Source organism: Stegastes partitus, unplaced genomic scaffold (assembly GCF_000690725.1).
Source record: "Stegastes partitus isolate 25-593 unplaced genomic scaffold, Stegastes_partitus-1.0.2 Scaffold567, whole genome shotgun sequence".
NCBI lineage: Eukaryota > Metazoa > Chordata > Actinopteri > Pomacentridae > Stegastes > Stegastes partitus.
In genome coordinates, this window is record NW_007578298.1 from 228,866 (window position 1) to 241,490 (window position 12,625).

The 12,625-nt window shown below is 42.4% G+C and overlaps 1 long non-coding RNA gene across 1 annotated transcript; it reads left to right on the plus strand.

The window, feature by feature from the left end:
* The first annotated feature begins 1,697 nt into the window (after window positions 1–1,697).
* On the plus strand, window positions 1,698–10,995 carry LOC103362289 (uncharacterized). The gene is made up of 2 exons (XR_520456.1): window positions 1,698–1,989; window positions 10,522–10,995. It is a non-coding gene; the product is annotated as an uncharacterized LOC103362289 (long non-coding RNA).
* Window positions 10,996–12,625: the final 1,630 nt, after the last annotated feature.

The following is a 12,625-nucleotide window of genomic DNA, read 5'->3' on the forward strand; positions in this document are numbered from 1 at the left end:
TACAAAGCTGCTCTGAGTGATCACCTTTATCCTATGATGAAACATTTCTGTGCCGATGGGAGTGGTCTCTTCATGGATGACAATAACCCCATCAACAGGGCAAAAGGGGTCACTGAATGGTTTGATAAAAAAATATGTGAATCGTAAGTTGTAGCCTTCACAGTCACCAGAATTTCACCACAGGTGAACATCGATCAGAGGTTTTGGACCAATGTGTTGGACACGGCCATCATCAAAGCACCAAATGAGGGAATATCTTTTAAAGAATTGTGTTCATCCCTCCAGTAGAGTTCCAAAGACTGGGAGAATCAGGCAAAAAAAAAAAAAACCCTCAGAGGCTGTTCTGGAGATACATCAGTTTTTAACAGATGCAGATGTCATACAGCTCTACTGACATTTGTAAATTTGTAAATGTGTATATTAATTCATTTTCATTTATTTTTTGGCTATGTTTTCAAGAACGAAGGCGTTTTTTGTGAACAATTCACTTTGAACAAATAAGTCAGGCTTCTGAATTGATAAAATGAATCTTACAACAGATTTCTAATAAAACTTGACGGACAGATGAGCTGCTGTTTATCTTCTGGTTGTGATTCTGTCAACACTCGCGCTCCATGTCTCATAAACTTATCTTGAGATAACTTAAGTGAGACCTGTTGCTTGTACTGTACTTAAATACAAATTTAAGGTTCATGTGCTTGTGTTATCATTTCATGACCCTTGTTGCTACATTTCAGTACAATTATGGTTCTGTTTACTCTGCAACCTTTATCTGACAGCTTTAGTTATCAGTTACGCTCCATTTTACAATTATTCCATTCAAAAGACGGGAATAGCATATAAAATATGATGCGTAACAGATTATTCAAGTTGAGCTACGACAATAAGTCCCATAGCAGGAAATTAATAGGCAACTACTGTGAAGTCAAATCAAGCCACTTGTATTTATATATACCACATTTAATCCAATAGCTATGTATAAAATATAAGTTAACCTGACCATAATAAATACTAACCTCCAGAACCTACAGTATTATTAATTATGGAGAATTACCTGACTAATGTATTTAATATTATTGTTGTTGTTGTTTATAATAATAGATTGTAAATAATAATAATTTAATTTTTCACCTTTTCTACTTTGTAACTACTCCAATAATGGTTGAGCAAAAGACTGCATTGTAATAAATCATAATACTAATGTATAAAGAACATTATAATTAGTTGCAGTACATACAAGACTCAGTGTCATACAGCTAGGGCAGTAAAGCCCTGATTTTAAATTAATGCATGAGCAATAATAATCCAATGTGATGTAACAGTACAACAGTCACAAGGACCATATGTCTGCATGGAGTACTTTTACATGGATACTTAAAGTGCATTTCCGTGATTATGGTTCTGTAATATTTAATACAGACCTTGTCGTATTTTTACGGAGTGGTATTAGTACTTTCACTTCAGTAACGGAGCTGAACGCTGCTGCTGCTGATATAAGTCTCTTATGTGAATGTGAATTGTAATAAACAGGTCAATCTGCTGCCTCATGGCATGCAACCTGCGCGTACACGTCAGCGCCGCGCAGTCTCTGACGTCCGCTGCTCGTGCTGCCTACGTCATGACGCTGCCAGCTGATCGGAGTGGTGAAGCCGGGTGTGTGTCTGTCTTTGGGTGTGTGTGTTGGAGAGAGAGAGAGAGAGCGAGAGAGAGAGAGAGAGAGAGAGAGAGAGAGGGAGGACCGGGGCAGGAGTTGTGTAAAAGGGGCTGAAGTCCTGCGCTGCCTTCTCCTCCGCCGTTGCGATAAAAAGGCTCCAGACTCTTGTCAAAGCTCATCACACCGTGGACGTAAAAACCAAATCCACAGAGGACGACACACCCCGCTGGAAGCCTCGGGACTCAGAAGAGCGGTGGGCGAGGCAGCCTGAACTCCGCCGGACCGTGCAGCTGCGTCGGAGGCTCGAGGCAGGAGCGACCCGGCCGGTGGTCAAGGTGGGGCGCGTTACTTAGCGGCCGTCAGGCTCGTCTGTGTGTCTCTGCTGGCGAAATGCTTGTTCCTGTCAGCCTGATTTAGCCCGTGGCGGCGTGATGACCCAGTTTGCGTGGAAATGGCAACTGGGAAACCGTCCTTTACATGACTTTATTCAAGTAAGAAAAAAGAAAAAGAAAAAAAAAACCTCCTCTGCAGGTCAGATTGCAGTTTTTTCTGCACATTTTGCCGTCGTCAGATTCTGGTGGATATAGATTTGGTGTTATAGGAGTTCTGGCTGAAGGCCTGTCTGTGGATCCAGGCCCACTGACACAGGGGAGCTCATAGGATTTATGGGCACCTTAGAAAATTTGACATTTGGCCACCCCACCAGAGTCAGCAGGCATTTAACTTACATTTGAATGACTGTCAGTGAAATTAAAGGGAGAGGCTTTGTTAAAGTGCCTCTTGGAGTGTTTTGTAAAAGCTTAAAGACTGCATAAAATGTGCAAAAAAAAAAAGTCAGAATTAAATCTGAATAATGCGGAGGCAAACAGAAGAGCATGCAGACCACACAGACAGCATGTCATCGGTGCTAAAAAGATGTGTTTTTACATTAACCTTTGTAAATTATGCGTCATGACTGCCATATTGAACATTCAGGAAAAACTAGAAAACTTGTGGCGGAGCCTTGAAAGAATTCGCTTCATTCATCATGTCAAATGTTGGATTTACAGGGAGACGTTGCAGTGGCAAGTTGAGGTCTGCATTTATATAATCCAAACTTGTCAAGAAGTGTCAGCATCGAAAGCCTCTTAAAATTTGCTGAGTTCATAACAGGCCGAGAAAACAGCCTGTGCTCAAGTAGGGGATAGGTGAAAATCAGGGTGATAAATGAGGCCGAGTCATTTCTCAGAAATGCAGTGACACCAGCAGTCTTTTGGCAGAGATGGAAGATTCCTCAAATGAAAGATAAGTGTATGAACGCGTATATTCCTCTGGATGTTTGTTAAGACCAGTAAAACATTCTCAAAGCAGGTGACGTAACAAAGTATCCAGGCCTCCTTTTGCAGCTCTCAAATGTCCTCATCTCATATACACAGTTCTTTATAGGCTTTTGCACTTGAATAAAACATCTTAAAAGGAAAGTGCATTTATGTATAAGTAGTGTTTCTCCTGGAGGAATAGTTAGAGGGGGAAGGCTTACTGTAGTGTATGTTACTGCGATGGAGCCTGTCTTACATAATTGTACAGGCAGAGTTCAGTGTGCCGGTAGGAATGCGCAATAGACTGTGTCACGAGCTGCATTTGTGCCATTGCAACCCAGAGTGTGACATAAGCCACCCTGTCAATGAGGATCACATGGCAACAACAGGATGTCAGTTAAAATGCAGCTCATCTTGTCTACATGTGTTGTTTGCGTCGCATCCAGGAAAAAATCAGCAGCCTCCCCTGTGCTGTTTTATTGCCTACATTTGCAGAAGTGGAGCCATCTTGCTCAACTTGGGTTACACCCTTCATTCCTATTGCGTGCCTTGTCAAGAGAAGATGGGGCAAGAAGGGATGTGTTACGTAGGTTCATTTAAAAAGAAAAAAATCCAGTTCTTTTAAACAAAATGGCACCGACTGCCTGAGGACAGGCTTACAGGCCTCATACAGCACATTACCATTTCCCGGCAGTGCCATGAATTCAGAATGGCACTCAGCCATTCCTTTTAGCAACCAACACAACCTACACCCTTTATTTGTTGCGATCTCGGGGTTAAAGTCAGATAGCCTTTAAAGTCCAGCAAGCAGCAGAGCGTCAGAAGAGGCTCTCTGCACTATGATCAGTGCTGCCAAAGCCACCGCCCTTTCCCTGTCTTTGTCCCCATTCCCAGTCTAAAATGATCAGTCTATATTACAGACTACAATCTGGGGCAGTAAACACTCTCCAGCTGAGCCACACCCACAGCAGAGGAATGTACCTGAATTGATGTAACAGACGCAGAACATTTCATTATCATGTGTTTCCATTCGCCGAGCTGCAGCAGCAATATGCAGATCTGTAACTCTCTTTTCACACGTTTGCGTAGCTCCACTGCTGTGGCGCAAAACCAAAGTCGGACCAGTGATTGAGGTATCTTATCTTGTCTCCTCATGCCGCATTCTCACACAATAGCGTGACCCTCAGAGCGAAAAGGTCAAACTAGTGGGCTCGAAGCATGACGAAGAGCTCCGTCCGTCTTTCTGACAGGGGATCTATCAGGCCTGCTCTGCATCTTCCACCCCTTTTCCGTTTTCTCTTCCTGTTCTTCACCTTCATCTGAAGCCGCTTCGACCTGTTCACCTCTCATTTTCCTTTTTATTTAGCTTTTCTTGTAGCCAAGGCAGCTAAAGAGCTAAAAATGCCATTTACACCCTCCTGTTGACACACTACTGCTCTCGGACATCCTGTTTGTTCAACTCCACCGTGTTTTTCCTCTTTCTTTGTGGCAGAGAATGCACGTCTCCAGTCGTAGATAAGCTCCGTCTTTTGTGTTTAAGGCTGTATGTTATCTCTTTTTACACTGTTGCCCCGTGTATAAAAGCCTGTCTCAAGGCCTTCCACACGGCCTGTCATGTGGCTCTGTCTGCCTCCCTTTCTCAGATGAGGCCAAGACAGACAGAAAGGAAGAGAACGAGGGGAGGGGGGGGTCAACCTGACACTAAAGCCTCGTCCAGTGCAGACCAGATGTAGTAGATCGAGAGGGGATGGCTGAGAAGCAGAGGGACGGAAAAGAAGGAGTGGAGGAGACTGTGCGAGCCCACAGCAGCCGGATGGAATTTCTAACATACGCAGCTGGAATGTCAGGAATGCAGGACAGTCTGATCTGACCGAGAGAGAGGGTGGAGAGGACAGACGAGTCAGGAAAGACAAAAAAAGGAGAAGAAGAAGAGATACGGGAAAGGGTGGCACAGCAAAAGAGTCGGAGGGCTCAACACTGCTCGTCTTTGTGAACGTAAAGATACAGAGTCACTGTTTGTGGAGGGAGTGGCACGCTATGGAACAAATAACTAATTCAGCTTCAGTTTGAGGTTGTGGCAGCCATAATCAACAGCTAAGACTGTCAGTGGTCCTGTGGGTGGCCCGAGGACTAGTACTGCATGTCCTCTTCCCTGACTGCATTCAAATTAACACTAGCATGAGCCAGTGTGCGTCTGAGGCAGTTCACTTAATGATGACCTTCTTTTGCTGAGGTTCCACATCCACTGCAGCTCACTTTTTTTTATCCTCCCCAACACCCGCTGCAAAAAGTGACATCCAATCAGTCACGCTGCATTTTTTTTTTCTTTGTCATGCTGGCAGCACGTGTCAAGGGATGTCAATGTGGGTCTGTCAGTTTGGTGCTCCTCCGCATTGGTCCAACCTGTAATGTCAATGGGAGATGGATTGCAACGAAATTTGGTGCAGACATTCGTGGTGCCCAGAGGAGGAATCCTAATGACTGCTTGCATGTCAGCACATTAAGCTAAGAACACTTACGCGCTAAACAACGATATCAACATTTAGCTACAATTGCTAGCTACAGTTGTGCAAGCAAGCCTGTAGACTCTGGATGTAAAAAGAAGAACTAGATACTGGATTGCAACCTCATTCTTTCAACTGGAATTTACTCAAAAAAAATTTCTGTGCTTCCACCCATGAGTTATCCGGATGTTCCGCATGCTACGACAGTTTTGGGCCCATAGTGCTTATGTATCAGCGTCTTTCTTAGTTGAGGCCACAACTCCTGGCACCTGAGCCGGTTGAATTTCTTATGGTTTCCCGCACAAATCAATAAAAAATTAAACAAAAATATCCGTACGAGTTCACTACACGTTTCAAATGTTAGAAGACAGAATGGATCGAAATGTGCTAATAAAACTAGTCATTTGTCTGAGTTTGGCCAGAAAAATGTAGTCACTGCTCCTTTTCCAGTGATTGGGTATGGGGGAAATGGCCTTTGGGCTGACATAATGCAGTTTAGTCACTATGATAAAATCACCAGACAACCCAGTGCTGTTCCTGAGAGCTTGCTGTGGACATAACCTCAATCACAAACCCTCACAAACTTAACTGTTGTCACCTGTTATGTGATCGAGTGTATGAAGCTGCAAGGGCTTCAGATGGTATAAATAGGAATGGGACAGCACTTTTAGAAAGAAGAAAAATGAAGCGCTTCATGGCATGCCTATGACATTACTTTGACGACGCCAAAACATGTTTGATTGTGGGTTTGGAACTTTTTTTATTTAACTTTCCTCACGGCCAAGCCACTTCAGGGAAAGCATATTTGGAATTCATCATCATGCCATCAAGGACAAACAACTCCACACAGTTCTTTCTATGAATCACCAGTAAGCCATGTGTTTATACTTATATGTAAACTTCTTTCTTCTTGTAACGCTAGGGTTGGTTACTCCTGGGCTTCCCCTGGTATCCCTGTGTTTAACATCACAAAGCTGTGAACTGGGGGTAATTCCCTCGACAAAGTCTCCAGAAATACAGATTTACGGAAAGTGTGCGTAAAGAGCTCAAAATGTCTGCGAGAAAACCCTCATGCAGTTGTTGGGTTGACAGTGGGGCAGCCCTGAGTCCTTGCACATTTAGAGGGAACACGCCTCAAAGTGTGAGAGTCCATGAGTGTGGACGCTGGGTTTGGGTTTAAGTCTTGTTTCTTGTTAACAGTACCAATTAGAAATCCTCTGTAACCCTCATGGGTGGCCATCATAAGGGGTATATCTTTAAAACAAATGAGAGTTTAAGTGGAACAAAATTCATCTAAATAAATGAGGTTTTGCTTATCCATCTGGATAAATGAGGACAGCAGTAATGCAGGCATTGTACCAGACTGTCGTGGTTGAGATGAAGCTCAGCCAGAAGGCAAAGCTCTTGATTAACCCGTCGATTTATGTTACAACCCTCACCAGTGGTCATGAGCCCCCAGTCGTAACCGAAAGACTGATGACGCTGATGTAAGCAGCTGATAGAGTAAAGGAGCTCGAAGTAGAGTCTCTGCTCTTTCATGTCAAAAGAAACCAGCTGAGGTAGTTCAGGCATCTTACTTGGGAGGTTTTTTGGGCACATCGAAGTGGGAGAAGACCCCAGGGTTGGTCCAGAACTCACTGGAAGGATTATGTATCTCATCTGGCCTGGATCCCCCAGGAGGAACTGGGAAAAGGTGCGTCTTGAGTGATCTGCTTAGTTTGCTGCCTACATGATCTGACCCTGGATGAGCAAAAGAAAATGGACGGATGGAAAACCTCATTTATTACTTTTGTATATTGTAGTTTTGCGAAAAATATAGAACTTTAGGAACTCTATATATGAAGAGTTCATTTGCAAAAACCGATAACTCCACCTTCACAAACCTTCAGAAAACCCACTTTTTTCATCGTTTACCTGAGACAATATCAGTCAAACTTTGAGTTATTTGTATTTTTGTCATGTCTTCTCTACTGAGTCAAATCCACTCAACTTCAGTTTGATTGATATTTTTTCAAGCAAACAACAAAAAATATGTTTTCAAAAAATCTACAAAAATGGACTTATCTGTTTTTGCAAATGAACTCTTCATATATATGTGTGCGTGTGTGATGTCAATAGGACGGGTCACTGACACATGCAGCAGGCCACAGAGTGGAAACGAAACTTTTTTTGCTGTGTGCACTGGGTGAGCAGCTGCCACAAAGTACGTAACAGCAACCACATTTAAGTGCCACTGAATGTTTCATTTTGAATAAGCAAACAAAAAGATAAGCTCGAGGTGTGGAGGTCGCCAGCTGTGTAAAGCAGCAAAACTCTCAAGTCATGGGTCCTACGAGAGAGAGAGGGAGGGGAAGACTGAGAGCAGGACCGGTTTTAATAGGCCTGGTAGAGGTCAACTAACAAACCTCAGCTCTGATTGCAGACGTCTGAAACACAGCAGAGGGACAGAACCTCTACTGGAATCAGTGGAAGCCATTTTGGAGTCTAGAAATCAGCTACATGACTCATTCCTTTAAAAAAAAAAATTAAAAAAAAACTCTTGATTTTCACAAGATTTATGTGACTTTGATTTGATGGAGGAACAAGTGTAAATCTGGCACAGCACTGGCAGATTTCTGTAAGTGCTTTTAGAAAAGATAAGAGCAGCTGATTTGATTGTGGATACATTTTTCAGTGTACGTCAGTCACAAGTCTGAACAGGCCATCAGCGCTTCTGCTGACTCACCCACTTCAGAAGGAAAAAAAATGGTCATGATTAATTTGTCAGAGGGTGTTTTTCTAGGCACACCCTGCGTATTTTCTCTATTAATTGCCACGTATTTGAATGGAAATGACTCAGGTCCTCTCAGGTTGATGCTTTCAACTAAATGTGAGACAAAATGGTTTCTCCCTGCAGTTGTGTCTGTATCTTTTTCATTTTTTCCCGTTGATTGTGACCACCACCCTCCCACCTCCACACAGAGACACCTGCTGTGCAGTGTTCAGCCTACAGGGCTCTCAAATACCTGAGATTATTCTGACTCTCCTTACTGCAGGAATGTGCAGCATGCGTTACTCATCGTCAGCCAGACAAGTGGAGCATGTCCTCAACATCTCAAGATCACCATAAGATGACATTCTTTGACGGCAGGAAAAGCACAGACCTGTTTTAGCTTCGAGTGGTCACTTTGCCAGTCGTGGAAAGAAATGCTCAGATCTCACATTTAAGTAAAAATACCAAAACCACAGTATATAAATACTCTGTTACAAGTAAATGCATTTAAATTAAATAAAAGTGCAACAGCATAAGCATCAAAATATACTTAAACTACTGAAACTGAAAGCACTTAGTCCAGTAATTGAAATTCTATTGGAATCACTGTATGTATGTATTTATCACTTTAATGTTGGAGCTGGTAAAGGTGGTTTAACTACTTTATAGAGTTTATTTGCCTGGTAGTTTGGGAATTTGCCCTCAGGAATCAACATAGATTTATCTCAATTTATAATATTATTAGAAAAAGTACAGTATTTGCCTCTGAGTTGTAGTGGAGTTGAAACATGCCGCAGCAGAAAGTGAAAGTACTTCTGTAAAGTTACTCAGTGTTGCACCGGAGTACTGAGCTCAGTACTTGAGTGAATTTGCAGTTTTAAAATGTTGTGTGTCTACCCTGGCTATGTTATATCTATTTTTACATTTATTTCCGTGTTTTAGCTTCAAACTGTGCCCACACCTTAATGTCTGCGATGGAGTTTATTTCAAGAAACTGTTACATGTCTTTGATGATGACTAACTGGCACACAAAACCACAAAACAAATCTAAAACAGATGAGGAAATGAAAAGAGAGAAAAAAAATGTGTCAATGTGCTAACATTTGCTAGTTAGTACAGCTGAGGCAGATCACTAGTTCTGGAGATATTTCCCCCAACTCTATAAATGTCGTTGGCGCTAAGAGGAAGAGTCATCTTCTGGGTGCCACGAAGGTTTAAAATTTGGCAGAGTGACCTGTAGTATGCATAGTGGGAAAACGATACATACACTGTATATACTGTTTTTTGTGCTGCAAGATATATCATGTGCAAAATCAAAGTCAACACCACCTTAAAAATGCTGCATAGTGATGACGGTCTAGCAAACATGGATTCAGACATCACACGTAACAACATAAGGAATCAATCTTGGCAACATACAGGTTGTGTTTTTTTTGTATTATTACACTTTGTCAGACTCAATTTCTAGCTTTAACATGTATGGCTGAATTACTCCAATATTACAACTTGTCATTGTGTACTTTAGAACAGTTTTAGCGTTTGAGCAGAGTTGTAGGTGAGCTGGTGTGCTCGAGCTGCGGCGAGTGGGAATAAAAGGTTGAAGAAAGATGCAGGGACTTTACAAATCTGCACATCGTTAAGGAAGCAATAGTGCAGAGTCACATCTACACAATTTTTAGGGGTTAAATCAACAACCAGAGACGGACTTTCACTAACTACTACCTACATTGACTACATGTACAGCTTAGTTAGATTTATATAAAGTGTGTTTTCAAACGGCTGCAAAAAAATATAGATCAGGTGTAGCTGCAGGTTTCCTCCCTGGAAAACACCTGCACATTTACTTTAAGACTTCACAAACAAATAGTTCTTTTGGACTTCTGAAAGGATATCTCTGCTTTCATGTACAGGCTGTCTACTCCTCTTCATTTCCTCTCGCTCATCCTTTGTAACCACGGTAACTGACAAAAAAAAAAATCTTTCAAGAGGCCGGTCTGTGATTTTTCAGCATCATAACTAAGAGAATATCTAAGAATTTCTCGCTGGCACTGTACAGCGTGCAGAGGCAGAGCTGAGCTGCTGATGCATGCATCCCTCCCGGTAATCTGACGCATGATCTTGTGTGCATCTCCTCGGGCGTTCTTACAGATCAGCTCATTTCACCCACTTACTCACAGCTGATCGCACACACTGTGGCTCGACTGCACCCACTTACTGTACATGTGTGACTGGCTGCAGGCCACCTCATGCCCACGCTGCTGGAGCAGGGAGTTTAGAGGGGAAGTTAAACAACCTCTTCTTCTCTTTCTGCAGAAACATGTGCACCTAAAGCAGAAGAAGGAAGCAGAAGGAGTCGCCTTTCGTGCCTCAGAGCGGGCCGTGCATCACTCCAGGCTGTCTGTTCTGAACTCTCACGCTCGCTGGCTGACACCCACAGCTCCCTCACCCTCGGCCCCAAATGGCTGACACACAGCAGTTCTTCACTGGCAAGCTTTATGTTCCTGTACACATGCTAAAGCTGCCAGCTGAAGAACTGCTCTGGTCAGCCCTGCCCCGGATGACTCAAGAAAAGGAAGCGGATGGGGGGTGGTGGGAACTGGACTGAGGAAGACGGCGTTTCACACTCACAGCAGTCACGCTGGACTTTTATAACCTGCCAGCTTTTAGCCTGTGGTTTACTTCGCTATTTTATTATCACACGTTGTTTTCTTACAGAAAGCTGCCTAAGTTATGTCTATGATGTTGTTGGTGTTTTGTTTCCAATAAAGAACAAAATGTTCTCTCAGATTTTGGCCTCATTGTTGTCAGCTGCACACTACAGACACTTAAACACATACCAGCAGTGAACGCTCTCTTGTCCAAAAATCCCAACACACTCACAGCGAGGTACACAAAAATGTGTCACACCTAATTGCTTTTAACTTAAAGGTATCTGGTTATCCCATCAAAGGAGAACACATAAGATCAGAGTGGCCTAAAATGCAAGTAATGTGGTTTCAGATTCGCAATAACTTCATAGTCTTTGTTCTCTGGAATCTGAATCTCACATAACAAGTAAACACTTCAGTCAGAACTGTGTGAACCCAGTTAGACTGCTGTTACATATAAACCAGAGCGAGAGGGAAGAAAAACCTTACCTAATGTCTGTTCTTTGGGCCCGAAGGCGTCACCAGCTGCTTCAAGGAATTCCTTCACAGCATGTTTACTGGTAAAGTCACAAGATTATCAAACTGAGGGAGGGACTGAAGGTGAACATATTTGTAGCGGGACAATATTTACAGAAGTTTCCTGTGTGCACATTCTTTGTGTATTTTCAAAGTATTGTTTTGTTACTGTAGGCTGAGAAAGTTTAATAAAGGAACATGAGAAACATTTTCAGTCGTTGTGCCAACTTTCTTGCAGTCAGTGAGTTTAAAAAACAGCCCAGACTTCACAGTCTATAAAGAAATCTGACTGGAGAACACTTGTCGTTGGAAATCTGAATGAGCTGAGGTGGTGTGTAATGCGAGGACATTATACTACAAATATACTTCTTCTCACTGACCGGTATGAGTCTGTAAGTAAAGAAGAAGAGGCGAAAGTTGTTAAACTTGCTGATCTCGATGCAGTTACTCAAAATCACCACAAGATGACGTGATGCTCAATGAAACTGAGCTACAAACATGTCTGAGAGCATCAGAGCCTCAATTCACTGCAGGACACTGAATTAAATGAGGTCAGGCTGACTTGTCGCCACCTCAAGTGGACAAATCTCTGTTTTGATGAATTTTCTGTTGATTGAATGCATGAATGAAACGTTGCCTTGATATATCAAAGTCCATCCACCCCAATAACACACAGATATGTTGTGATTTTCTCAAAGATTCCTATTTTATCCAATGAGACTCACAGTGTGAACGACATCTTGACTGTCTCCATCTGCCTGTTATTTAAGCTTTTATGGATATTTCCACTGATTATTTCATCCTCTTGCATGCCTGCAACAAACATAAACACATTGGATCCAGTCAGATTTCTAATGTAGTCTGCAAGGCACCTCAGGATGACAACTTTAAAGTGACTCTGAGTGTTCAAACTGCATTATATACCAGTGGATAATTTCTGCACATGCATTAATGTGTAGTTATACGTTCTATTATGGATTTCTGAAGTGGAGCTAACTTTAATTGTTGAGTAGTTAATGTGCGATGATGCATCAGATTTTATAGGGTTGGATTGTAACTAAATATATTTGCGAAGTACTGTACTCAAGTACACGTTCATTGTGGCAGTACTTTATGTGAGTATGTCCCTTTTACGATACTTTATACTTCATTAAATTACCATTTGTGTCACCAAATTTTTCAGACAGCTATCAGTTGCTTTTGAGATGGGGTTTTTCCAGAGCAGCAGTCACCAGTCACAACAGCTAAATGGT